Here is a 6,695-nt window from a genome sequence, read left to right as displayed (position 1 = left end):
TCCCCAGGGCTTAGGGAAAACGAATAAACAGTCATTCATCTTGAACCATTTGGCCACAAACCAGCTTGGAAACACTATCTGAGGAAGGTACATTTCTGAAACTCCCCCTGCGAACCCTTGCCTCTCTCCACTGTCCGTATACCAGGGCATCAGGGCATGGCAGGGATAACAAAGTTGGCGGAGGCGGCAGAAACGGAGAACTGGCTGCATTGCTGTCAGTCCACCAACTGAGCAGTTAATGAAAGCAGGTGGCACAGTACAGTCCTTCGGCTCTTTCTAGAATCCCGATGAACCAGATAGCTACCCCACCCCCCAAAGAGATGCTGCAAAGCTGGGATTCCAATCTGAAGATGATTCTGATCAGGGCACAACAAAGATGTCTCTTTTCTCCCTCCCACGGCATGTCCATCGAGTATTCAGAGTCTCAAACACTCAGCAGTTTCAAAAAGTGAACCACCATTGGGAATCTATGGGGATGCATGTACTGGCACAAATGTCATGATATATTGCATAAACGGACGTGGCTCTGCTTCTCTCTGGTTTGATTTCTTAAAAAAAAAAATTATTTTAGTGCTTGCCTTGGCAGCTCGTTTACTAAAATTGGAATAATACAGAGAAGATTAGTGTGGCCCTGCAAAAGGATGACATGCACATTTGTGAAGTGTTCTATAGCTTCGTATGTGCATGAAGCAACAATTAATGAAAAAGGAGGCCATGAATTTGGGAAAACAAGGAGGGGCCTGTGGGGTGTGTGTGTGTGTGGATGGAGGAGAGGGAGCTGGGGAATGATGCAAGATTATCATCTTATAGCACTGGAGATTTAAAACATACTTATTTTATTATTTGTGTGTGTGTGTGTGTGTGTGTGTGAGAGAGAGAGAGAGAGAGAGAGAGAGAGAGGTGGGTGCAGGCACCCACTGAGGCCAGAAGGGGGCTCTGGATCTCTTCGAGCTGGAGTGAGGCATCTCTGAGTCTCGTGAATGATGTGGGTGTTGACATCACAACTCTGGTTCTCTGATAGGGCAGTGAGCACTCCTAACTGCTGAGCCATCTTTCCAGCCTCTCAATTTCTTTGTTCTTTTCTTTTCTTTTTTTTAATGTATCTCTCTCTCCTCTCTTCTCTCTCTCTCTCTTTCGTGTGTGTGTGTGTGTGTGTGTGTGTGTGTGTGTGTATGCATTCTCATTCATTTATGTGAGCATGGGCATGTATTTGAACGCTCTGGGTGGTCAGAGACAACCTTGGATGCTGGACCTTGGTCTCCACCTTGTCTGAGACAAGGTCTCTTTGCTGTAGTTCTGCTGCTCATGCCAAGCTACCTGCCCCTCAGACTTTCGGTTTCTCTGCTCTCCACATCCCTTGTGTGGACCTGTAGGAGCCCTAAGATTATAGACACTTAGTGTGCCAGTGCCTAGCTTTTACAGGTATTCTACGGAGTCATGTTCACAGTTCAAGCTTTCCTGATAAGCATGTTTATGTACTGAGCCATCTCTCCAGCCCTCAGTTAGTTAGTTTGCATGTTACCCAGTCTCCTTAGAGTCCCCACTGCTCTCTTCCTCTGCTCCTGGGGACTGACTACAGCATCAGGGCGGGGTAGGCAGTGCCCCGACCTTAGTCCTCATTAGCATCTTCCCAGTGTCCCCCTCCCATCTGATTCCTCAGTCTTTGTCCAATAGCGTTGTCTGACCGGGAAGTTTCCTGTACAGCCTCTTTCTACTTTGATGACCCACTCTTCTGGGCTGTACAAAAGTAGGTGGGGTGCCCAAGTCTATCTGCTAAGTCAGGGTTACACTCAGGTGTTTACAAAAACTTTTATTTCTCTGCATAACACACTGAGTCCAAGAGGATGCTTCAAGGTTACTTCTGTCCTCTACCTGCTGAGTCTCACAACCTAGGTATGTCTGAGTGGGAAGTGGGGGCTCTTGAACCCCCGTGGGCTCTGTCTGGCTCTGCATCATAGGTTCCTCTACTCTTGGATTCTTTCTTTCTTTCTTCCTTCCTTTCTTTCTTTCTTTCTTTCTTCCTTCCTTCCTTCCTTCCTTCCTTCCTTCCTTCCTTCCTTCCTTCCTTCCTTCCAGAGATCTTTTTTGCCAGAGATCTGCCCACCTCTGCCTCCCAGTGCTGGCATTAAAGGCATGCACCACACCTGTTGATCCCTCGTTTTGATGACTACCATCTAAGCCTTCTTTGCTGCTAATTCCTCATCCCCTGTGATCCACATACACATTATCCAGTCTCAGATGGCACACAGACCTTGCAAACTGTTGATGCTCTGAGAGCTCAGGCATTTGGATTTCTTGTTCCCAAAAAGTCTTTTTCTGCTATAGCAACCATTTCCCAGGTGCTGAGCACTCATTGAGAGTCTGCTTATTTTGTGAGGATACAAAGGATGCACCAATAATGACAAACGTACCAGTACCACAAAGAAATCCAGCTGGGAGGCAAGGAGAAGGGGGAAAAGAGCAACATCGGGAAGAGGCAGAGCTTTCTCATTCTGGGGCACAGGATGCCCCCCCCCATCAGCTCCTTCTTCAGGTTCAGTGCAATTTTTCTTTGCTTTTGTTTTAAGGTAGGTCTCACTATGTAGCCCTGGCTGTCTTGGAACTCACTAGGAAACCAAGCTGTATTTTTTAAGATAAATAACTTAAAAAAAAAAAAAAGAAGAAAAGGAGTTTGAAATGAAGTTGATAAAGCAATTAATGCCACTGTGACAGCACACATTTTGCACACTCAGGTCAGACTCTGTTCATGAAGACTAAAGCCTCTAAATTGTATTTAGTATAGTTGATATGCTTTAAGTTAAAAAAAAATATCCTGAATTCTTAGCTGGACATGGTGGCACACACCTTTAATCTCAGCAATCGGGAGGCAAAGGCAATGGCAATCAGATCTCTGTAAGTTCAAGGCCAGGCTGGACTACATAGTGAGTTCCGGGACAGCCAGGGCTACATAGAGAGACCCTGCCTCACTCCAATCTCCACCACCACTGCCAATAAATAAATAAATAAGTACTAAAAAATGAATTTTACAGGCCTTCAGCTTTCACAGCTAAATGGAGGACCTTATTTGCAGTTATTCTGAATAAACTAGTTAGGTGGTTTTTTGTTTCTTTGGGTTTGTTTGTTTTTTTTTTTTTTTTTTTTTTGCATCAAAACCACCAAGAGCTTTAACCCGTATATCAATTTAAAATTATAACCTTAAACATTTGCTGTCTCAGACACTTCATGATTCTCCTGCTAGTTTTTTATTTTATTTTTTTATTTTTATTTTTTTATTTTTATTTTTTTATTTTTCGTATGATACATTGTGACCTTTTTCTGTTTTTGTTTTTCCCTTTCCAGTTTCATGTCTTCCTGTACTGTCGACTGGTCTCTTCCTTCATGGTCATTCAGCTGCGGACTATCCCTGCATCACCCCCCAACACCTCTCCCCCACCACCACGCGCCCCCCCCGCAAGATCACAGAGCCACTTCTAGGCTCCTTCCGGTTTGGGTCGGGGTCTGTTTCCTAAGTCTTGGGAGAGGCTTTCAGCGGGTGCGCCATGGCTTCCCACATATCCTTAGACTGGAAAACTGGGAAGAAAACGCAGAAATAAATGAATCTCCCTACCTTGGAAAGTAGTTCTTTCAACAGATTGTGTTAGCGCTTGGAGTCACTGCTTTAACTACTAAAATTGATTAAATTAGCAGTTCTGTGTTTTGCCAAGATTTTTTTATAGGCTCTTTCCTTCGTTCGCAACAAATTAAAACCTGGCTCGCAGGGGCGTATAGTAGACTGGAGACATTTCTCCTCCTGTCGCTTGATGCTGATGTAGCAAGCTTTTGACAGTTTTTAAAAAGAAAGATTTAATTCTTGATTACCACTCCTCATGTGTCTTATACCAGGTCTGCAGTATGGGTGTGTGGGAGGAAACTGATATAACATGCAAGAGTTTAATAAATATTTGTAATATGGAGTCTCTAAATCATTGCCTCAAGGAAACCTAATGTAGGAAATGAATTGGTTTCATCTCGAAGGTAGTGTTGGATGTCTGTAATGTGCTAAATAAACATATTTTATAAGTATCAAACCTAATGCAAACTGGTTTGCATTTTGAAAAAACTTTAAAACTTATTTAATTTGTGTGTGTGTGTGTGTGCATGGTATGTGCATAGATTCCACAGCACCAAGTATGCAGGTCAGAAAATCATGATCACTAGATCCTTCCAGAGTGGGTCCTGGGCATTGAACTCAGGGTGTCAGCCTTGGTGGCAAGCACCTTTATTGATTGAGCCATCTCACCAACCCCAAAACATTTTTTTTTTTTTGAGACAGAATACTGTCATGTAGCCCTACAGGCCGTGAGTTTAAAGTGCTTCTCCTGCGTCCCAAGTCTTGTGAGTAAAGATATACATCACCACATCTGGCTCCCAAAACATTTAGATTCATGTATATATACATTTTTTCATAAAGTTTAACTGCAAATCTAAAATAAAAAATCTCACTCTAAAATCTAGGAAAAATGAAATTATTCAATTTACTAAGGCAAAAGAAACCAGAATAACGAGGGGCATCAGAATACTACAATCCCACCTTCCAGTTCCAAAGAGAGGCATATTTTTTACTAAACTCTGAACTCATATCAGCTCCCAAAGTATGCATTTCTTGTGTTATAATTAGAAGTGAAAATAGGACATAACTGTATATACTCACGATGTGTGTATTTTTAGAATGATCCCAGTGCCGTTAAAAATGTATAAATAAAAGCCCCAAAGGAGACGCAGTGAAATATCTTTTTGGATAGTATCTATAAATATGATCTTCAAGATTTCTTATTTTTGACAGTTTATTTTTTTTTTTTTGTAACGAATGCCTATTTCTTGTAACTAATGAAATGAATTGAGAGCACTGCATGAAAGAGGAGGTCTGTACTGGCCACACATTTGTTAAGCACCGCGATGTCTTAATGTTTATGCTGATTGTTTAGAAGGTGGCACGGCAAGAATGAGCCACTAGCCATCCAACAACGCTCTGCAAGTGGCGTGAACAGAAAGCCAGTATCAGAGCAAGGATCAAACACGCTTTGGTCTTCAAAGTCATCCAGACCCCGAAAAGTCATAATTTCTGTTGAACTCTCCTCCCTCCGTGGCTAGATTGTTCTGCCTTTGAAGTGCCCACTGCAAAGAGCCAGGTGTGGAACTGCTCAGATCTTCTGAGGCTGACAACCGCTTCTCTTCATGGAGGGTTTTACAGACCGATCTCAACACAGGACTGTCACGGTGTAAAGTGGGAGGGAAATATAAGGTGCTAAAATAAGGCAGAACAATCTGGTAAAAAGGAAGTGGAGCTGCCTCTTGATTGCTGAGGTCTCTGCAAGATTTTATCTATAGACAGGGTGAATCCTGCTGATGAGGGAGGAGATGGAAATCGGAACAGCCAGGATCAAAGTGATCAACAGTGTCTGAATTCGATAGTCACCGTGTCCTTGAGTACTTTATAGGTACATCCCAAATCTGTCTTCCTCACCGACTTTTAATGGAGCTGTTGGTGTTGGTGTAGTCACAAGCTTGTCCAAGAGTCTTTTATAAAGCAATATGAATTTGCCCAAATTTCCTTCATATATTGGAGTTAAAAAAGAAAACTGTCAGGCATGAAGTCATGAATCCTTGGAGACCACTGCCAAGACAAAGAGTCAGGAATTGGTTACTTTAAAGTAGATCTTTGTGTGTTTATTAATGCTTCGAGCCTTACTCCGTCACAGTTCTGTATCCATAGAAGCATCACAGCCAGGTGTGATGCCCTGGTGTGGGCTGAGGCAAGGGGGGGAGTGAGTCTGAGGGGAGTTCAGGCAATACAATGAGACCCCACCCCCATCTCCAAAGATGGAGAAGAAAGAGGAGGAGGGGGGAGGGAGAAGAAGAGGAGGGGGATGGAGAGAGAAGAAAGAGGTGGTAGGGAGAGGAGGGGAGAATAGGGAGGAGGAAAAGGGAGAGGGAGGGGAAGGAAGAGGAGAAAGGGGAGGAGTCAGAGCATCAAGTTCAGCGGCTCATACTGGGAGCCTGGCACTATGCCCAGCGCCATAGCTCTTAGACGGCTTTAAAATTTTATAAATGAGTGGTTCTATAAATGACTATCCAAATATTGTTTCAGCATTTCTCTGTCAGAGAGGAAACCTTAAATAATCATGTAAGATATGACATGAAAGAAAGATCCAGTATCTACAACAACGTTCAGAGCAGACACTAAGTGTTCTGGACAGAAAGAGCCTTGGTATCCCTAGGTTGCCCCTCTGAAACAAACAACCTCCATCTTGGGGCCTCTCCTGAATATCCAGCAGCTCACTCTCACCTGTTGTATGCAACTGCAGTACACGGCCTTGGGAAGGGACTAGAGTATATGGGCCAGGGAAAACTAGGGGCATGTGGGCATCCATCTCTGTGGCTGTCTCATGGTAGCTCAATGTGCATTTCCCTAAGGACTAATGAAGACAGGGATTTACTTGTTAGCCATTTCTATATGTCTCCTTTTGGTCCTTAGGATTGGTCTTTTGTTTGTTCGTTTGTTTATTACAAGACAGGGTTCTTTGTGTAGTCCTGGCTGTCCTGGAACTCACTCTGTAGACCAGGCTGGCCTTGAGATCTGCCTGCCTCTGCCTCCCAAGTGCTGGGATTAAAGGTGTGTCTTGTTTCAAAAATTTATTTACTTATGTATTTGCGTG

The 6,695-nt window shown here is 43.4% G+C and overlaps 1 non-coding gene across 1 annotated transcript; it reads left to right on the top strand.

Moving 5' to 3' along the window:
- The first annotated feature begins 570 nt into the window (after window positions 1-570).
- Window positions 571-676, top strand: LOC115032605. The gene has a single exon (XR_003838248.1). It is a non-coding gene; the product is annotated as a U6 spliceosomal RNA (small nuclear RNA).
- Window positions 677-6,695: the final 6,019 nt, after the last annotated feature.

This window comes from Mus caroli, chromosome 11, assembly GCF_900094665.2.
Source record: "Mus caroli chromosome 11, CAROLI_EIJ_v1.1, whole genome shotgun sequence".
NCBI lineage: Eukaryota > Metazoa > Chordata > Mammalia > Rodentia > Muridae > Mus > Mus caroli.
The sequence above is the reverse complement of the archived record's forward strand: the minus strand, read 5'-3'. Positions and strand labels throughout refer to the sequence as shown.